This window comes from Schistocerca cancellata, chromosome 8 (genome assembly GCF_023864275.1).
Source record: "Schistocerca cancellata isolate TAMUIC-IGC-003103 chromosome 8, iqSchCanc2.1, whole genome shotgun sequence".
NCBI lineage: Eukaryota > Metazoa > Arthropoda > Insecta > Orthoptera > Acrididae > Schistocerca > Schistocerca cancellata.
In genome coordinates, this window is record NC_064633.1 from 525241505 (window position 1) to 525264471 (window position 22967).

The following is a 22967-nucleotide window of genomic DNA, read 5'->3' on the forward strand; positions in this document are numbered from 1 at the left end:
TCTTGGGAGCTCCGACTCTTCCCTTATGCACTTTTTGGCAGGTCCCCCAGAAACCAAATGCCTGCTTGCGTCGACCTGGGTCAACGGAGGATCGTTCCCCTGGGGTAATCTCGATTCCATAGTGCGATCCATTCCATGAACTAAAAAAATTTTTTGGTGTGACGGCTCGTGTCCGTCCAGTTATATGACTGAAGTTGTTAGCCCCAGAAGATGTGTTCAGGCTGCCCCTGACATGGGGGACACATATGCCTTTGGTAGCCGCCCCTAACATGGAGTACAGCCGCTACCTGATATGTTTTAGTGGCTCTTCCACTCTCTCTGCCATTGGGAAGCGACGTTCCTCTTCTGCCTTCGAGACCGTTGGCCGGGCTTCACCTGTAACCCTAGGTAGGGGCCCTAACGGGGTGCTACCAAGCGGAGCCAGATGGACCTAGGTTTTTTTATGAGGTTGTTACTCCTCTCCCTCCTCCTTCTCCATGACTTGCGAGATGGGGCCCCGGACTTGGAACCAGCAATGGTGGAGTTATTGTTAATTTTACAATAAAAAAGAAAACATTATACAAATTTATATTAAGCGGGGAGTATTCATGTTGATGACTTGTCATTATCATATACATGTTGATAACACTATGTCATTATCCTAAGATACTGATACAAATGTAGAGCACTCGAAATAGGTCTATGCCTATATGTTAGATATTGTTTTTCCAAATGTAGGTCCTACTACAGGCAGAGGTGTCTTTCTCTATGTTAAAACAGCAAATCTGCCATATTACAATCTTCATATTCATCAACTGAGTAAAATTCTTTATCTTAGAGCCATTGACCCAATGTTGTCTTAAATTTGTTTTTAGATACTGTTTGTACAATTTTAGGGAGCATATTAAACAGTTCAAGGCCTACATATTTATAACTATTATGTATCTTGGACAATCTAGAGTATGGCAGATCAATTGTGTGGTTTCGTCTTGTATTATGGGTGTGGACAGATGACCTAAGGGGATATTGAGCTATGTTTTATTTTACGTGTAATAAGCAATAATAGATGTACAAACAAGGAACTGTCATGATGTTAAGTTTTTTGAAATGTTCCCTGCATGTATCCCTAGGAGATAAACTCAGTATACACCGAAGAGCTTTTTTTTGCCATCTGAAAATTGATACCGAATTGGGGGAATTTTCCTAGAGCAGAATACCATATGAGAGATGGGGGTGGATATAAGCAAAATATGAATGCAGCAGTAAGTTTTGGCTGACATTATTCCTAAGCTTACAAAGTAGGAACATAGCACGTGCAAGTTTAGAACAGACGTATGTGATATTTTTATGTTTTCAAGATCTTTAACTGTGGATAGTTTCGACATGAATCAATACTGTCAATTACTTAACAAGTTATTCCTCTCAAAATAGTGATTCATTTGTTGGTGAACACAGTCTTCAATTATTTTAGATATTATTGGGATTAATGAGATAGGAGATAAATCAAATCCAAGTAACTATCACCCTTTCTTAAATATGGGAATAGTTACTGCTATTTTCAAACAGTTGGGGAAAATCCCTTGCTGTAATATACGGTTAATGAGAGTGGTTAGAGGGGACAGAAGATCACTTAATATCTTCTTTATGACAAAGTTTGACAGACCATAGAAGTCCTTTGCTCTGGAAATACTTAGTTTGCCTATTGCTTTGCTAACATCATTTTCAGTTGCTGTTGCCCAGCAGAATTGATGAACTACATTCTTGTTTGAACCTAAAAGAGTTTTAGCATCAAGCACAGCGTTGGGGGGAGACAAATCTTATTGTAAACTGAAGTTAACAAAGTGTGAGTTAAAGACATCTGGGGCTATGGGTATAGCTGGTTGAGTTGTTGGTCTATTTATTTCACTTTTAATTACTTCCCAGGCAGCTTTACAGCTGTTTCTGGATTTAAGAATATAGTTATCATTTGCCCTACGTTTTGCCAAGCTTATTTCAGATCTATAATTTTTTCTTATTCTAATGTACATCTCTTTGTACTTGCTGCTGTTATGAGATCTGTCCTTAAACATAAGAAGCATAATCCTGATGCTGTTGAGGTATGGTGTAAACCAATTATTTAGTCTCTGTGGTTTATGAGCTTGGTTATTATTCTGTGTTTTTACTAATCTGGGACAACACTCATCAAATATTCTTGCAATTTCCTCTATAAATAATTGGCTTGTGTTATTCACACACATATCTTTGTATAATATGTCATTCCAGTTAACTGACCTTAATCTAGTTCTAAACTCTCTTATGTTGCATTCATTCATAGGTCTAACAGTTTTGTGTTGTTCAGCTGGAATACTGACTGGGACTGTAATCCATAGGCCATCATGGTCAGCTAGGCCTAAGTTGACTACTCCAATTTCAACATTATTTTCATGGATATTACTTATTATATTGTCTGAGCATTCATTATATCTAGTAGGCTTATCATTTAGACAATAGCAATCAAAAGCTCTTAGCCTATCCAAGAATTCCAATATGGTATGACTTGTACCCTGATTCCATATTAATATCACCAAAAATTAAGATTCTTTGGTATTTATATTTAGGCTTAGTTAGTAAGACTAACAGTTTTTTTTAATTTACTATAAATTCATATTCACTAGAGGATGGTGTGCGATATACAGATGCAACAATAATATTATGTTTAGGTATATGTACAACTGCAGCCTCAAAGGTGGAATCTGTACACAGGTCTGTAACATCAGTTGTAAAGTATTGTAGATTTAGTCCATTCTTAATATATATTGCAACACCCCCATGTCCAATTGTTGATCTGCAGTAACTACTAGCTAAGGAGTGACCAAATGGAATATTGAGGTCAATTTCTGATGAATATAGCCAGTGCTCATTTATACTAAGTTTCGTTCTAGGCAAGATGTTGGCATATATACAAATTGTGGTAAATTGCTCCATAAATTTTGAGTTATTATCATCAGTAAAGTGTTGTTCATGTGATATTATAGTGGAAAAAGGTATTAGAGCATGCTCACTAATGCATAAATGGTACCACTCAAGTTGTTTTGTGAAATTAAACTCTGATAAAATCTTGTGCGATTGTGGTCTGCTGTGTAATAGTCTCCAAGTAGCAACAGAAATGTGCAGTGCCGGAATTGAACTAAATGTGTTGCATGAGCTTTATTGTGATATAAATGCAGCTAGAAAATACGTAGAATTCCTGGAAAATCTAAAGCAAGTATTGAGGGATCCTCTTGAAAACAAAAACTGTGAATCAGAAAGTGCTTACAGCAGGCCTAGGTCTAAAAAAACTACAGAACAATTTCGCCATTCTAGATGGTGTAAAAGCAAACAAGGAAGACTTTAATAGTACTGATTGCCATCTAACAGACGCTGCTGATATACAACAATATAGAAATAGCATTGCCCCAAAAGGCAGTAATGGCAGAAACACATATCTTAGGAAACCCAAGTTACTTGTTTACTCAGACAGTCATGGTCGCGATCTCGCAAAAATCTTGCAAAACGAACACAATCTTAGAGCTACCAGCTATGTAAAACCTGGGGCCCCTATGAACGAAGTTATAAGGAACATACAGCGTGATAACACTACACAAGAAAATCTGGTTTTAGTTATAATTGGTGGTGCAAACGATGTTTATTGCAATGAACTAAAAAGTGCCGTCCGTGACCTCCAGAAAACTCTAGATACAGTGAAAAATGTAAGTGTAATAGTGACTGGAATACCACACAGATATGACCTAATAGAAACGTCATGTGTCAACCAGGAAATTATCAAGGCCAACAGGCAATTTCGCAAAATATGCAAAGCATACAGAAACACAAACTTCCTAGATGTGAAATTCTTGGAAAGGAAACACTTCACCAGGCATGGTATGCATTTAAATATTCATGGGAAAAAGTTCATAGGTTCTAGAATAAATAAGATGGCTGAGATGATGTACACAAGAAACAACATCATGCCTATTATTGTATCAACTCAAAACGGAGAAGCCATCTCATCACAAATGATACCAGCAACAAAAAAAGCAGCAGAACAAACACAACCAATAGTAGTTAACAAAATGCAGCAGTACAAACAATAATCGGAACAGAAATGCCAACAACAGCATCACCATCAACAGCAGCATCACAGACAGCAGTAACAACAGAAATCCCAGCAATAGCAGGAGCAGCAGCACAAACAATAATCGGAACAGAAATGCCAACAACAGCATCACCACCAACAGCAGCATCACAGACAGCAGCAAAAGCAGAAATCCCAGCAATAGTAGGAGCAGCAGCAGACATGGAAACAACCATCCATGGGGCAGCAAGTAGACGGAAAAGGACACCTCCTTCCCATCTGAAGGATTTTTTAATTGCAGATATGACGAAAAAGAAGCCACCAAGATAAGTAACATTAAATGTCTAACAGTACTCCACCAAAATATACAGTGTGTAAAAAACCAAGTACAACATCTGGAAGTCGAGTTACAAATCTTAGACAGCACTGTTATCTGTATTACAGAGCACTGGTGTAAAGAAAGTGAAATCTTATATATTGATTTACCCTCATATGTCCAAGCATGCTCTTATTGCAGAAGTGCACTCCCTGCCGCCGTTGGATAAGCAGCTGCCAGCAGGAAATAGTATACTCTTAGCTCACTTATTTATTACATAGTTTAATTCTTAATTTCTTTGCGTGTTTTTGGGTACTTCCATTGTTTAATTCATAAATTTCGGGCATATTATAGTATTTGAGAGTTGTAGCATTGCGCTTTAGTACCTGAATAGCGTAAAATCGCGTAGTCTCCTTCTGCCACCAAGCAGTGTGTCAGCAGTGCGCAAGTAACAGCATTACTGCATTTACCAGGCAATCTTTTATTTTAATAACCTTTTAAATTTTGTGTCAAATTGTTTGTGCTCTCTGTAGATTAGTTCAGACGTTCTTTGCACAACAGTTTTTAGCATGGTAGAGACTGCAACTGCTGTGTTCTGATGCGGGCTGAGTTGGCATCCCTTCGCTCCCAGCTTCAGGCAGTGTTGGCTTCGGTTACACAGCTTGAGGCTGTTGCCAATGGGCATCACTGTGGGGTTCCAGATGAGGGTTTGTTGGAGACGGCCAGCTCGTCCCACGCCTCCCCCGATTGGACTACGGCTGTGGCTGCCCGAGATACTGCTCACATTGAGGCCGACCCCTCACCCGTGGTAGAGTGGGAGGTTGTCTCGAGGTGTGGCAGGAGGCAAAAAGACATTCCGGAGGGCTGAACAGAAGGCCTCTCCAGTTTGTCTGACAAACTGGTTTCAGGCTCTGTCTCTAGCTGATACTGATCTTCGGCCGGACATGGCTGCTTGTCCTGTTCCAGAGGTTGCCCCTCAGTCTGCAAGATCCGGGCGGTCACAGAGGGTGGGCTTACTGGTAGTTGGGAGCTCCAACGTTAGGCGCATAATGGGGCCCCTTAGGGATATGGCAGCAAGAGAGGGGAAGAAAACCAATGTGCACTCCGTGTGCAGAAGAAAACCAATGTGCACTCCGTGTGCATACCGGGGGGCAGTCGTTCCACATGTGGAAAGGGTCCTTCCAGATGCCATGAAGAGTACAGGATGCACCCATCTTCAGGTGGTCGCTCATGTCGGCACCAATGATGTGTGTCGCTATGGATCGAAGGAAATCCTCTCTGGCTTCCAGCGGCTATCTGATTTGGTGAAGACTGCCAGTCTCGCTAGCAGGATGAAAGCAGAGCTCACCATCTGCAGCATCGTCGACAGGACTGACTGCGGACCTTTGGTACAAAGCCGAGTGGAGGGTCTGAATCAGAGGCTGAGACGGTTCTGCGACCGTGTGAGCTGCAGATTCCTTGACTTGCGCCATAGGGTGGTGGGGGTTTCGCGTTCCGCTGGATAGGTCAGGAGTCCACTACACACAGCAGATGGCTACATGGGTAGCAGGGGTTGTGTGGCGTGGACTGGGCGGTTTTTTAGGTGAGATGGCCTCGGGCAAGTACAGAAGGGGCAAAAGCCTCAAAGGGTGCGGGGCAAAGTCAGGACATGCAGGGACCAAGTAGTAATCAGTATTGTAATTGTAAACTGTTGAAGCTGCATTGGTAAAGTACCGGAACTTCAAGCGCTGATAGAAAGCACCAAAGCTGAAATCGTTATAGGTGCGGAAAGCTGGCTGAAGCCAGAGATAGATTCTGCTGAAATTTTTACAAAGGCACAGACGGAGTTTAGAAAGGATCGATTGCAGGCAACCGAAGGTGGCGTGTTTGTCGCTGTTAGTAGTAGTTTATCCTGTAGTGAAGTAGAAGTGGATAGTTCCTGTGAATTATTATGGGTGGAGGTTACACTCAACAACCGAGCTAGGTTAATAATTGGCTCCTTTTACCAACCTCCCGACTCAGCAGCATTAGTGGCAGAACAACTGAGAGAAAATCTGGAATATATTTCACATAAATTTCCTCAGCGTGTTATGGTCTTAGGTGGAGATTTCAATTTACCAGATATAGACTGGGACACTCAGATGTCTAGGACAGGTGGTAGGGACAGAGCATCGAGTGACATTATACTGAGTGCACTATCCGAAAATTACCTCGAATAATTAAACAGAGAACCGACTCATGGAGATAACATCTTGGACCTACTGATAACAAACAGACCCGAACTTTTCGACTCTGTAAGCACAGAACAGGAAATCAGTGATCATAAGGCCGTTGCAGCATCCCTGAGTATGGAAGTAAATAGGAATATAAAAAAAGGGAGGAAGGTTTATATGTTTAGCAAGAGTAATAGAAGGCAGATTTCAGACTACCTAACAGATCAAAACGAAAAATTCTGTTCCGACACTGACAATGTTGAGTGTTTATGGAAAAAGTTTAAGGCAATTGTAAAATGTGTTTCAGACAGGTACATGCCGAGTAAAACTGTGAGGAATGGGAAAAACCCACTGTGGTTCAACAACAAAGTTAGGAAACTACTGCAAAAGCAAAGAGAGCTTCACTGCAAGTTTAAATGCAGCCAAAACCTCTCAGACAAACAGAAGCTAAACGATGTCAAAGTTAGCGTAAGGAGGGCTATGCGTGAAGCATTCAGTGAATTCGAAAGTAAAATCCTACGTACCGACTTGACAGAAAATCCTAGGAAGTTCTGGTCTTACGTTAAATCAGTAAGTGGCTCGAAACAGCATATCCAGACACTCCGGAATGATGATGGCATTGAAACAGAGGATGACACGCATAAAGCTGAAATACTAAACACCTTTTTCCAAAGCTGTTTCACAGAGGAAGACCGCACTGCAGTTCCTTCTCTAACTCCCTGCACAAACGAAAAAATAGCTGACATTGAAATAAGTGTCCAAGGAATTGAAAAGCAACTGAAATCACTCAACAGAGGAAAGTCCACTGGACCTGACAGGATACCAGTTCAATTCTACACAGAGTACGCGAAAGAACTTGCCCCCCTTCTAACAGCCGTGTACCGCAAGTCTCTAGAGGAACGGAAGGTTCCAAATGATTGGAAAAGAGCACAGGTAGTCTCAGTCTTCAAGAAGGGTCGTCGAGCAGATGCGCAAAACTATATACCTATATCTCTGACGTCGATCTGTTGTAGAATTTTAGAACATGTTTTTTGCTCGCGTATCATGTTGTTTCTGGAAACTCAGAATCTACTCTGTAGGAATCAACATGGATTCCGAAAACAGTGATCGTGTGAGACCCAACTCGCTTTATTTTTTCATGAGACCCAGAAAATGTTAGATACAGGCTCCCAGGTACATGCCATTTTCCTTGACTTTCGGAAGGCGTTCGATACAGTTCTGCACTGTCGCCTGACAAAGTAAGAGACTACGGAATATCAGACCAGCTGTGTGGCTGGATTGAAGAGTTTTTAGCAAACAGAACACAGCATGTTCTCAATGGAGAGACGTCTACAGACGTTAAAGTAACCTCTGCCATGCCACAGGGGAGTGTTATGGGACCATTGCTTTTCACAATATATATAAATGACCTAGTAGATAGTGTCGGAAGTTCCATGCGGCTTTTCGCGGATGATGCTGTAGTATACAGAGAAGTTGCAGCATTAGAAAATTGCAGCGAAATGCAGGAAGATCTGCAGCGGATAGGCACTTGGTGCAGGGAGTGGCAACTGACCCTTAACGTAGACAAATGTAATGTATTGCAAACACACAGAAAGAAGGATCCTTTATTGTATGATTATATGATAGTGGAACAAACACTGGTAGCAGTTACTTCCGTAAAATATCTGTGAGTGTGCGTGCGGAACGATTTGAAGTGGAATGATCATATAAAATTAATTGTTGGTAAGTTGGGTACCAGGTTGAGATTCATTGGGAGAGTCCTTAGAAAATGTAGTCCATCAACAAAGGAGGTGGCTTACAAAACACTCGTTTGACCTATACTTGAGTATTGCTTATCAGTGTGGGATCCGTACCAGGTCGGGTTGATGGAGAAGATAGAGAAGATCCAAAGAAGAGCAGTGCGTTTCATCACAGGGTTATTTGGTAAGCGTGATAGCGTTACGGAGATGTTTAGCAAACTCAAGTTGCAGACTCTGCAAGAGAGGCACTCTATATAGCGGTGTAGCTTGCTGTCCAGGTTTCAAGAGGGTGCGTTTCTGGATGAGGTATCAAATATATTGCTTCCCCCTACTTATACCTCCCAAGGAGATCACGAATGTAAAATTAGAGAGATTTGAGCACGCAAGAAGGCTTTCCGGCAGTTGTTCTTCCCGCGAACCATACGCGACTGAAACAGGAAAGGGAGGTAATAACGGTGACACGTAAAGTGCCCTCCACCACACACCGTTGGGTGGCTTGCGGAGTATAAATGTAGATGTAGATGTAGAAACACAATGAAAGGTGGAGGACCATGTATTTATGTTAAGAACGGCATTGAATTTAAAGTCAGAAATGATATTATCATGCTAAGTGTAGACAAAGACTTTGAAGTGTCAGCAATAGAGATAGTTGCTATAAATATGCCCAATAAACTAACTATATTATGTGTATATCGTTCTCCCAGTGGTAATTTAGAGATATTCTTTTCAAAACCTATACAAAGCCTAGAACTAGCGTTGACTCTGAAACATAGTATCCTTTTGTGTGGGGACGTTAACATAAATACAACTAAAACAGATGACACCAGCTACACATTTATGAATATCCTACATAGTTTTGGTCTATCATCGTTAGTCAACTGAGCAACAAGAATAACCACACATTCATCATCTACCATTGACCATGTAGCTACAGATGTAGGCAGAGAAAACTGCGATGTACTTGTCAAAAATCTGGGACTCTCTGACCGTCTATGTCAGATTATAAAAGTAAAAGCTTGTGTAAAAGAAGAATCAAAACCGCATGTATATAAAAGAGTCTACTATCAATCAGCTTTGCAAGAGTTTTCCTTAAAGTTAGCACATGAAAGTTGGGAAGGAATATACATAGAAACTAAACTGAATAGTAAATTCTCCAATTTTATGTCTGAGCTTAAATTAAAGTTTGAAGAAACATTCCCCAAAGCATTAATTCCCATTGGAAAACCCACCAACAATAAATGGATTACTAAAGGAATTAGAAAAAGTGCTCAAACTTGTAAATACGTAAACTCCATTAAAAAGGGCAATAGCGATCCACTTTTTTTGCACTACTACAAAAGGATCTACAGGAAGGTACTCAACACTGCAAAAAAAAATCAGCCTACGATAGGTTCATAAATTTAGCCAATAATAAAAGTAAAGCTACATGGGCTGTAGTGAAACAAGAAACAAGAACTGTGAAGCAGAGAGGTACAAACACACAAATCAGGAACAAGGAAAACTTAGAAAGTAACCCGAAAGAATTAGCAAATTATGTGAATACCTACTTTAGCAGCATTGCAATGAACTTTCAGAAAAATTTTCCAAAAGGTGCTAATCAACCAATACAGAAGCATACAGCAAACTCAATGGTATTGCTTCCAACTACTGAGGAGGAAGTATGCAATGTTGCAAGGCAAAGAACACAAACTCTGCAGGTTTAGATGAAATCCCTATGTGTGTGCTGAAAAAATGCATAAACGATATCAAAGCTCCACTAACAGAAATCGTAAATAAATCCTTCAAGACTGGTTGCTTCCCTGACTATCTGAAGCATGCCAAAATTTTACCAGTTCACAAGAAAGGTAACATAGAAAACATTGAGAACTACAGACCAAAAGCCCTATTGTCATGCTTTTCCAAAGTGATAGAAACAATAATGAAAAACAGGCTTTTAAGCTAAGTAAATTCAACCTCCTCTGCAATGACCAGCATGGTTTCAGGCCTGGTAGAGGTACAGAATCTGCAATAGCACAATTTACAAAAACAGTTTTAGAAGCAATAGATGAGAACAGCTATGTAACTGGCCTTTTCCTAGACCTGTCTAAGGCATTTGATACAGTTGACCACCAGAAGCTGTCGCATAAATTAGAGGCACTAGGAGTAAGGGGAGTCGTTCTCAAATGGTTTCATTCATATCTAGAAAACAGAGTACAGTCAGTAGAGATCACACCTGTCTCCAGTGGATCAAATTACATTGAGAAATATATATCTGATCCACAATATATCAATATTGGGGTCCCTCAAGGAAGTGTACTAGGCCCTGTATTATTTCTGGTGTATATAAATGATTTCCCACAACATATCAGCCATGGACAGAAGATATTGTTTGCGGATGACAGCAACATAGTAATCACCAGTAAGACACCAGCACAAATGTTGAAAAATTCTACTGAAGTGCTGAGGGATGTTCACAGATGGTCTCAGGAAAACAAAGTAACTCTCAGCGTAAAGAAAACAAATACAATATGCTTTAGAATGAACAGAAAACAGAGTCCCTTAAATTTAAAACTAAATAACATCTCCGTAGATGATGTACATAAAACAAAATTCTTAGGGTTGCACACTGACAGCCAAAAGAAGTGGAATGAACATGCTATGAAACTCTCGAAAAAGATATCCACAACATGTTATGCACTTAAAGAGTCCTTGTATCTGCATGCAGTAGTGAATGTTTGAGAACTGTATACTTTAGTTGTGTTCATCCAGTAATCAGTTATAGTATTATTTTCTGGGGAAACAGTGCTCAAAATTTACAAACAGTATTTAAAATGCAAAAGAGAGCAGCAAGAATTATAACAAAAAGCAGTAAGCCTGCCCACTGCATAGAACTTTTCAAAATGTTAGAAATTCTAACTGTTCCTTGTGAATTTATATTCCAAACCATAGTGTACATCAAGAAAAATATAGAAAATTATACAACAAATAGCAGTTTTCATAACTATAATACAATAACAAGTCACTGTCTTCACCTAAACAGGAAGAATAAACATAAGACTCAAAATAGCTTCTTGTATGAAGGTGTAAAACTGTATAATAAACTGCCACAGAAAATAAAAGCAGCAGATAACATGTACCACTTTAGGAAAAATCTTAAATTGTTTTTGCAAGAACATTGTTTTTACACTATAAGTGAATTCCTTAGTACAAAATGATTGTAAATAGCTTTTGTTTCATAATATTTTGATAAGGAGCAAAAATGATTGTAAATAACTTGTATGTCACAATGTTTAACTACATGTAACAACAAACTGTATAAATATATGAATGTACGCAACTGACAACATCCATACATTTTAAAATGTCCACGGATGGCTAAATAAATAAATAAAAATAAATAAATACCACAGTTGGAAGTTTCTAACCAGTACTGCAATTCTCCCAACTTCTTTCTTAAAAACTGTATATTAATATGTAAGAACAGAAGACTATTTTTGCTAACCCTGGGCAGTAAAGAAGAGGGTTCAGATTGTCTTCTTAAGGGCACCTTCTATACAACTGATATCTTGAGTTGTTTGTAAGTCTACTGCTGGTAGCCAGGCCCCATTTTGACAATGTTCGGATACATCTAGTTTTCTGGGCTCAGAGTGAATGGTTTGAAGATTATATTGATCCTGCTGGAACATATCTGTTAATATTTTGTCAGACAGACCAGCAGACTTTACAGGTTTCTCTGGTCCAGTGGTATTACTGTAAAAGTGGCCATTTCTTTACTCACAGTTTTGGTAATCAGTTTCGAGATTAATCTTCTTCCTTGGTCGTTGAGGTGGAATCTTTGTCGTGTATAGCACTCCCTGTCAAACTCGCTAGCTTTAATGACTGTGGTATTTTTGAATTTCGAACACAGGTGATATAGCCGTTTGTTTACTTCCAATACCTCATAATTTACACAGGATCGATTTGCAAGATCATATCTAAATGGAACATCGACAACAAATGCTTTTTTCTATGCGAACAGTACTATGACGTACCTCTTTAGGACCTTCAGAAAGGTGTGTCAAGGCTGGAAACTGTCACAGTAGATCTGTACACTCGGACAAGCTTGGCGGTGTGCACTGCACTAGAAACCCTTACCTGTCAGGGTGGTGATGCTGTCGATGAGTCTTGCGTTCACTGTGTCTGGCAGCAGGCAGCAGTGTGCCAGGAAGTCGGCTCCAGTTATCAGTTCTGTGACGTTAGCAATCATAAAATGATTGCTATAATTTTTTTCCCACATCTAATTCAAATGCGTCATTAATTCCCCACATCTACTTCAAACCCTGTATACCATATGTTCATATCAAAAAATTATTTGTCCCAGACAAGCAGAACAAATTTGGTGGTCGACTGCCACGTAACAAAGTACACGGAAATATGCGCAAGTCTGATCCGATGTCCGCCAGGAATTTCCAACCTGACCAGTCACAGACGCATAGGCACTGTGACTGTGCTCGACAGTCGATTGCCAATGCCCTTAGCCTGATGGCTGCGTGCAACATGAAGTGCAGTTGCACACCTAGTTCACATATTTTCTGTGATACCAGCAAATGAACAGCTGTTCTGCACGGGAAGTTGAAGAGTTTGTTGAGGAACAGTTACATGACCTCTTGCAGTGGCATCCCCTGTCATTGCTGGGGTAGCGGTGAGTCAACAATTCACTGATTTGTTTTGCTAACGTGTCAACTTTTGATCTCGGCTGCAATAGAATCGTAGTTGCGCGTGTGACCACTGATGCTGATACATTGTCACATGATGCTGTCACTGTATTGATACAAGTGGCCATCAGGGTATCCTGTCTTTTGTCAGCCAGGTTTGTAACTGCACCTAAAAGCATCTTAGCCTGTGGTGCTATAATAGCTTCGACTTGTAGTGATAAAAGGCTACTCCACAAGGTATGTAGCAAGTTGTCCAGTACAGAGCCAGTATCAACTTTACTTCTCAAATGTCTTGGGTACTACAATAGTTTCAAGTCCCCAATGTATTCCTGTGTCAAAAATTGTCATAAGCGTTCTTACTGTGAGGCAGAGACTCTGCCAATCAGTTCGGCCTTAGAGTTTTTCCTAGGAATTAATCACAAGAGGCAAGTGTTATCACATCCTTGACCTCTGCAGCATAATGATGATCCAGTTGGCTGACCACTAAGGCGAATGTCATGGAATCTGTAGATATTCCAGCACAACAAAAGCTTGCCCCAGCTTGTGCAAACTGTAATGCGGGTTTGTGTGGAGGGGGCAGTGGCACGGCAAGTCTGGAGACCAAGTATTATCACAACCAATGTGTATGTCATTTTCAGAAGTTGATCTCATGCATGTTCTTGCCTTTTCTGTGCTTTTTACACAGACTGATCTCGCCAGGGTCACCAGATTCAGAAATAGTAGATATGGGTCACTTCAACAACTTATTCTGCACGTTGTACTATTCAGACAATCTCAATGTGAAGTGTAAGTTTTCCACACTGTGGAAAAATATCTTTATTCAACACAACACAGAATGAAAATATCTCACTGAGATAGAGCAACTTAAGAGAAGCTTTATTTCTGAGTCAAATTGTCGGTCTTTAAGAATCATCCATAACTATGTAACTATGGAAATCTGAGAAGGATGTATTCTAAAGTCAAAGAATAAACAGAAACTGTCACTGCTGAAGCAAAGCGCCTCTACCGGCTGGCGCGTAAACACTTTGACAGCTGCGATAAAAACTAAAACACACAACACAAATGTAATAGAAGGCAAACTTGATCACTAAAAATATCTTCCAAAATGGTACTTAACTTTGGCACAATGTGATCTGTGGCAGTGGATGTTCAAAATGGAATAAAATGATATCTAACTAACTTCGCTGTCTCTTTGCAGTCTATGATATTGTAAGTATCACTGATAGTAATATTTGCAGACACTCTGTTGTTGGTCATAGTTCTCTGTAAATAGCAACTCAGAGGTTAGTCTTCAGAGTAGTGTACCGAGCTAACTGCAGGCACTGAAGTGAACTGTTGTTATTGCTGGTTCTTAACTGTCTAACTGCTGGCACGGAACTGGCTGAGTGAGTGTGGTGCATTGCGTTTGGAGCCTTTTGTCAGAAGAAAATCCATGTCTGCCTCTACACAGTGGAAGCAATGTAGTCTGTGGTTGATATTGTTGCCTACTGGCTATTGTCTGCCCTGTCAGCAAAGTACAACATCTACATTTACAACTATATTCTGCAAACCACCATGTGGTGGATGGCACATGGTATGTCCCATTCTAACAGTTACTAGGGTTTCTTCCACTGCCATTCTGTATCGAGTGTGGGAAGAGTGATTGTTTGTTTGAATGCCTCTGTGCATGCAGTAATTATTCTAATCTTATCCTCATGATCCCTATGTGAGCGATATGTAGGGGGTTGCTGTATATTCCTAGATTCATCACTTAAACCCAATTCTTGAAACTTCGTTACTAAACTTTCACAGAATAGTTTACATTGTCTTCAAGAGTCTTCCAGATGAGTTCTTTCAGTATCTCTGTTACACTCTCCCATGGATTAAACAAATCTGTGCCCATTTGTGCTGCCCTTCTATGTATTTGTTCAAGAAATCATTTACACAGGACAATTGTACAAACAAACTGTCATTTGACCATCCTAGACAGACTCACGTATCGACGACGTGGTAATAATCATCCCTGGCGCGGAGACACAACTGAAAGATCTGAAACTAAATAAATCACGAGGTCCAGATGGAATCCCAGATCGATTTCAGAAAGAGTGACATTGGCCCCTTGCCTAGCTTGCATTTATCATTCAGCAATCTCTTGCCAAGCACAAATTGCCAACTGACTGGAAAAGGCACAGGTGACTCCATACATAAAAAGGGTAAAAGAACATGCCCACAAAATTACTGGCCAATACTTTGTGTTGCTGTAGAATCCTTGAATGTATTCTCAGTTTGAATATAGTAAACTTATGTCCTCGAATCAGCATGGTTTTAGAAGGCATCACTTGTGCCAAACTCAGCTTGCCCTTTTCTCACATGATATACTGAGAACTATGGGTAAAGAGCAACAGGCAGATTCCAGAAAGCATTTGACACAGTATTCCATTGCAGACTGTTAAGGAAAGTACGAGTGTATGGAATAAGTTTACAGATATGTGAGTGGCTCGAAGCCTTCCTAAATAACAGAACTCAGTATGCTGTCCTCGTAGTGAGTGTTTATCAGAGACAAGGGTATCGTCAGGAGTGCCCCAGAGAAGTGTAATAAGACCACTGTCTTTCTCTATATACATAAATGAGTTGGCGGACATCAATCTGCAGTTGTTTGCTGATGATGCTGTGGTATACAGTAAGGTGTTGAAGTTGAGTGACCGTAAGGAGATACGAGTACGAGACCGCTTAGCCAAAATTTCCAGTAGTTGTTATAAATGGCAGCTATCCCTAAATGTGAAAACTTATGTTAATGCAGATGGGTACGAAGAACAACCTGTAATGTTCAAATACAGTATTACTAGTGTCCTGCTTGACACAGTCAAGTAGTTTAAATATCTAGGTGTAATGTTGCAAAGTGATATGAGATGGAACAACCATCTGAGAACTGTGATGGGAAAGATGAATGGTCAATTTCGGTTTATTGGAAGAATTTTAGGAAAGAGTGGTACACCTGTAAAGGAGACTGCATACAGAATGCTGGTGCAACCTACTCTTGAGTACTGCTCGAGTGTTTGGGGTTGTACCAGGTCAGATTGAAAGGGGACATCAAAGCAATTCAGAGGCAGGCTGCTAGATTTTTTACCAGTCAGTCTGAACAACATGTGTTACAGAGATGCTTAGGGAACTCAGATGGGAACCCCTGGAGGTTAGATGACATTCTTTTCGAGGAACACTGTTGAGAAAAGTTAGAGAACCGGTATTTGAAGCTGATTTCTGAATGATTCTACTGCCACCAACATATAATGCGCATAAGGGCCTTGAAGATAAGATAGAAGATATTGGGGCTCATAAGGAGGCATATAGGCAGTTGTTATCCCCTCACTCTATTTGCATGTGGAACAGGAAAGGCAATGAATAGCGGTGGTACAGGGTACCCTCCGCCATGCATAGTATGGTAGGTTGCGGAGTATCTATGTAGATGTAGGCATGTTCAGTATCCCCTGTCAGTCCTATCTGGTATGGGTCCCACACACTTGAGCAATGTTCAAGAACCAGAGTGATTTGTAAGCAATCTCCTTTGTAGATTGGTTGTACTTCCTCAGTATTCTTGATACTACCACTTGCATTACCCACAACTGATCCTATGTGGTGCTTCCATTTCATATCCCTATGAAGTGTTACACCCATGTATTTTTATGAATTGACCGATTCTAGTAGTGACTCATTGTATTATAGTCATAGGATACTACTTTTTTCTTTCTTTTTTTTTTTGTTCTTCATAAAATGAAGTGTAAAATTTTACATTTCAGAACATTTAGAATAAGTTGCCAATCTCTGCTCCATGTTGGAATCTTGTCAAGATCTGACTGAATATTTATGCAATGTCTTTCAGATAGTACTTCATTATAGAAAACTAAATCATCTGTAAGGTCACTAACATACAACATGAACAGCAAGGATCTCAATACACTTCCCATGGACACACCCAAAGTTAGTTCTGCATCTGGCAATGGATCTCCATCCAAGATAACATGCTATGTCCTCCCTACCAAAAAGTCCCCAATCCAGTCACAAATTTTGCTTGATACTCCACATAAAAAAAGGTTGTATACATGGAAGAATCCTGGAGATACTAAAAGGTATCAGATAGATTATATAATGGTAAGACAGAGATTTAGGAACCAGGTTTTAAATTGTAAGACATTTCCAGGGGCAGATGTGGGACTCTGACCACAATCTATTGGTTATGAACTGTAGATTAAAACTGAAGAAATTGCAAAAAGGTGGGAATTTAAGGAGGTGGGACTTGGATAAACTGACGAAACCAGAGGTTGTACAGAGTTTCAGGGAGAGAATAAGGGAACAATTGACAGGTATGGGGGAGAGAAATACAGTAGAAAAAGAATGGGTAGCTTTGAGGGATGAAATAGTGAAGGCAGCAGAGGATCAAATAGGTAAAAAGACGAGGGCTAGTAGGAATCCTTGGGTAACAGAGGAAATATTGAATTTAATTGATGAAAGGAGAAAATATAAAAATGCAGTAAATGATGCAGGCAAAAAGGAATACAAACGTCTCAAAAATGAGATCGACAGGAAGTGCAAAATGGCTGAGCAGGCATGGCTAAAGGAAAAATGTAATGATGTAGAGGCTTATCTCACTAGGGGTAGGATAGATACAGCTTACAGGAAAATTAAAGAGACCTTTGGAGAAAAGAGAACCACTTCTATGAATATCAAGAGCTCAGATGGAAACACAGTTCTAAGCAAAGAGGGGAAAGCAGAAAGGTGGAAGGAGTATATAGAGGGTCTATACAAGGGCGATGTACTTGAGGACAATATTATGGAAATGGAAGAGGATGTAGATGAAGATGAAATGGGAGATACGATACTGCGTGAAGAGTTTGACAGAGCACTGAAAGACCTGAGTCGAAACAAGGCCCCAGGAGTAGACAACATTCCATTAGAACTACTGACGGCCTTGGGAGAGCCAGTCCTGACAAAACTCTACCATCTGGTGAGCAAGATGTACGAGACAGGCGAAATACCCTCAGACTTCAAGAAGAATATAATAATTCCAATCCCAAAGAAAGCAGGTGTTCACAGATGTGAAAATTACCGAACTATCAGTTTAATAAGCCACAGCTGCAAAATACTAACGCGAATTATTTACAGATGAATGGACAAACTGGTAAAAGCCGACCTTAGGGAAGATCAGTTTGGATTCCATAGAAATGTTGGAACACGTGAGGCAATATTGACCCTACGACTTATCTTAGAGAATACATTAAGGAAAGGCAAACCTACATTTCTAGCATAGACTTAGAGAAAGCTTTTGACAATGTTGACTGCAATACTCTCTTTCAAATTCTAAAGGTGGCACAGGTAAAATACAGGGAGCGAAAGGATATTTACAATTTGTACAGAAACCAGATGGCAGTTATAAGAGTCGAGGGGCATGAAAGGGAAGCAGTGGTTGGCAAGGGAGAGAGACAGGGTTGTAGCTTCTCCCCGATGTTATTCAATCTGTATATTGAGCAAGCAGTAAAGGAAACAAAAGAAAAATTTGGAGTAGGTATTAAAATCCATGGAGAAGAAATAAAAACTTTGAGGTTCGCCGATGACATTGTAATTCTGTCAGAGACAGCAAAGGACTTGGAAGAGCAGTTGAACGGAATGGACAGTGTATTGAAAGGAGGATATAAGATGAACATCAACAAAAGTAAAACGAGGATAATGGAATGTAGTCGAATCGAGTCGGGTGATGCTGAGGGAATTAGGTTAGGAAATGAGTCACTTAAAGTAGTAAAGGAGTTTTGCTATTTGGGGTGCAAAATAACTGATGATGGTCGAAGTAGAGAGGATATAAAATGTAGACTGGCAATGGCAAGGAAAGCATTTCTGAAGAAGAGAAATTTACTAACATCGAGCATAGATTTAAGTGTCTGGAAGTCGTTTCTGAAAGTATTTGTATGGAGTAGCCATGTATGGAAGTGAAACATGGACAATATATAATTTGGACAAGAAGGAATACAAGCTTTCGAAATGTGGTGCTACAGAAGAATGTTGAAGATTAGGTGGGTAGATCACGTAATGAGGAGGTATTGAATAGGATTGGGGAGAAGAGAAGTTTGTGGCACAACTTGACTAGAAGAAGGGATATGTTGGTAGGACATGTTCTGAGGCATCAAGGGATCACAAATTTAACATTGGAGGGCAGCGTGGAGGGTAAAAATCATAGAGGGAGACCAAGAGATGAATACACTAAGCAGATTCAGAAGGATGTAGGTTGCAGTAGGTACTGGGAGATGAAGGAGCTTGCACAGGATAGATTAGCATGGAGAGCTGCATCAAACCAGTCTCAGGACTGAAGACCACAACAACAACAACAACAACAACAACAACAACCCCACATGATCATACGTTTGACAATAAGTGTAGATCTGGTACCGATTCAAATGCTTTTCATAAATAACGAAATACTGCATCTACCTGGTTGCCTTGATCTAAACCTTTCAGTACATCATGTGAGAAAAATGCGAGTTGGGTTCCACATGGTCAATGTTTTCGAAATCCTTGCTGGTTGACCTTGAGGTCAAATCTATTAAAGATACTTAAGATTCTACAACAAATCGCTGTCAAGGATATTGGATGGTAATTTTGTGGATCACTTCTACTACCCTTTTTGTAGATGGGTGTAATCTGTGAACTAGAACAATTTTTTGTTTGAAGGTTCTATGTTAGATTATAATTAGAAAAGTGGCCTAACTCAGCTGCAAATTCAGTATAGAATCTAACAGGGCTTGGGGCTTTGTTCAATTTTAACCATTTCAGCTGTTTCTCAACACCACTGACACTAATACTTATTGCAGTCATCTTTTCAGTGGTAGGATTAAATTGGGCAATTCTCTTGGCTTTTCTTTGGTAAAGGGACATTTGAAAATCACACACACACACACACACACACACACACACACACACACACACACACACACACACAGAGGTCCATTGATTTTTTTTTCAGCAAGCAGTACCCTCCATCATAACTTTTTATATCTGTGACAATAGTATAGATACTGTGGATTAGCACTGTGCTTCTGCAGAGAGCTGAGAACTGTAAGTGTCTGGAAGGACTTTCTAATACCTACAATTATCGCTCTATTTTCCTTAGCTTCTACTGTTGAAGTGGCTACTTTTAGAAATACAGTACTTCCTCACAAATTAATTTAAACAATGAGCATAATTTAGCGTCTACATTGTTTTCCATACACACGTCATCCCACGTTTTGTTTTGCCAGTGTGCTAGCAAAAGTATGTAATTTGCATTCCAAGATCTGTTTGTAGGCCCATAGTTCTACCAAGCCAGTTTTTGGCTTTATTATCTGGCAGTAATAAGCAGAGGGGCCAAGACGTTTTGTAAATATTACACTATTTTCCCTGTCGATATCTGATGTTGAACTTTTTCATACACCACTAGCAGTTTTTCCCCCGTCTGTGCCATGCCAAAAGTGTTCATAGTGTTTAGGAATTTGTTACTACTTTCACTGCAACACCTTTATTAATATTGACATCTAAAGATAGTATTATAGTAGTTTTGGGGGATGAGACTCTTTCCAGGTCTTCAGTTAAGTTATTTAAGAGTTAGCAGTAGGCTAGTGGGACACATATAGAATGATGTAACTTCTTATGAATGTCTAGCTTTTGCTAGTTCAACAACTGACAATTCAAAATCTTTGTCTACACTAATTGGTATCAGATTGTCTGCAGCTTTAAAATGTGCCGGAAGAAAGAAGTTTCCTCTAATGGCCATTATTCACTTTTGTTTTGCATACTACATTGCCATGGTATTTGGGACCATTGATAAATGGCTTGGCTGGAGAGTTGCTGTTTGTACTGTAACAAATATCATGGCTGCAGCTCTGAAGCCCAGCCAACCGTGGACTGCCCATCAAATTACTTGACAGTTACCCAAACAACAAAATGGAAATGAATAACAGCCAATACAAGAAACTTGTTTCTTTCAAGGAGTTTATCACACTTGCAGACCCTGTTGCAGCTAAATTATTTACAATGTATGTCACTTCTAACGTATATTATCCCCCACACTTTAAAGTACACTACTGGCCATTAAAATTGCTACGCCAAGAAAAAATGCAGATGATAAACGGGTATTCATTGGACAAATATATTATACTAGAACTGACACGTGATTACATTTTCACGCAATTTGGGTGCATAGATCCTGAGAAAGCAGTACCCAGAACAACCATCTCTGGCCGTAATAACGGCCTTGATACACCTGGGCATTGAATCAAACAGAACTTGGATGGCGTGTACAGGTACAGCTGCCCATGCAGCTTCAACGCGATACCACAATTCATCAAGAGTAGTGACTGGCGTATTGTGACGAGCCAGTTGCTCGGCCACCATTGACCAGACATTTTCAATTGGTGAGAGATCTGGAGAATGTGCTGGCCAGGGCAGCAGTCAAACATTTTCTGTATCTAGAAAGGCCCGTACAGGACCTGCAACATGCAGTCGTGCATTATCCTGCTGAAATGTAGGGTTTCGCAGGGATCGAATGAAGGGTAGAGCTACGGGTCGTAACATATCTGAAATGTAATGCCCACTGTTCAAAGTGCTGATTTCATATTAAAAGCATGTGCTCACCACATAGCAAACCCCTTGGCAAAAATTTTCAACCTCTCTTTAAAAACTGGTGTATTCCCAGATATTTTTAAAATAGCAAAAGTTTCACCACTGCTAAAAAAGGTTCTTCTGAAAAAATATCAAACTACCGACCCGTGTCACAGTTAAGTTCCTTCTCAAAAATTCTAGAAAAACTCTTCTATGGCAGGCTTTTAAGTTTCATAAATAAATATGCACCTCTTACAGTACAACAACATGGTTTTAGAAAGTCTAAATCTACGCAGACAGCAATTTTCGAATTCTTAGACTGCATTTTAAAATCCCTTGATCAACATAAATTAGCTGCAGGTATTTTTCTAGATCTATCAAAAGCCTTCGATGTCCTGGACCATAACATTCTGCTCAAAAAATTAGAAAGACGAGGAGTAAGAGGTGTAGCACATAGCTGGTTGTGTTCATACCTAAAAAAACGCAGGCAGAAAGTATCACTTCAGTATGAATTCAACAAAATGAATAAAACAAGAAACAACTCCTTTCTTTCTAAGGAATTACCAATAAAATATGGTGTACCACAGGGCTCAACCCTAGGTCCACTAATCTTCTTGATTTATGTGGACGACTTAATTGAATATATGAGTCCCACAAAAACTATCCTCTTTGCCGATGACACCAGCATATTCCTCACTGGATCCAGTCCAGAAACTTTGTGGTCCATAGCAGATAGTTCTATGAAAAGACTCTGTGAGTGGTTCACAAAAAACAAACTCATTATAAATACTGAAAAAACTGCGTGTGTCGATTTTCATTTAATTCCTCCAACTAATCAAATGTTTATTCAAGCCCAATTAAAAAATGATCCCCTAGAAAATGTAAGTGTCACAAAATTCTTGGGTCTTTGGGTTCAGCAAGACTTAAAGTGGGACACACATATAAATAACTTGTGTAGAAAACTATCTTCTGTGTGCTATGGCCTAAGAATTTTAAAGGCTACATCAAGCAAAACAATAGTACTGCAGGCATACTATGCACAGTTCCACTCACTAATCCGATATGGGATCATTTTCTGGGGATACTCAACTCACAGTGTAAAGGTTTTTAGAATTCAAAAAAGAGCTTTAAAAATAATTTGTGGCCTTAAAAAGATGGAGTCCTGTAAATCCCATTTTACTGAGCTTGGTGTTCTAAATGTTCCAAGTTTATTCATTTATGAAACTATCTTGTTCACTAGGGACTACCTCCTGAAAACAGGCTAACTGCTACAGAACAAAAGTGTACACAACAATAGTACCAGAAGAGAATCAAATATACATCAAAAATATCACAGAACAACCACCTATCAGAGGAGCATAATTAACATTGGTGTAA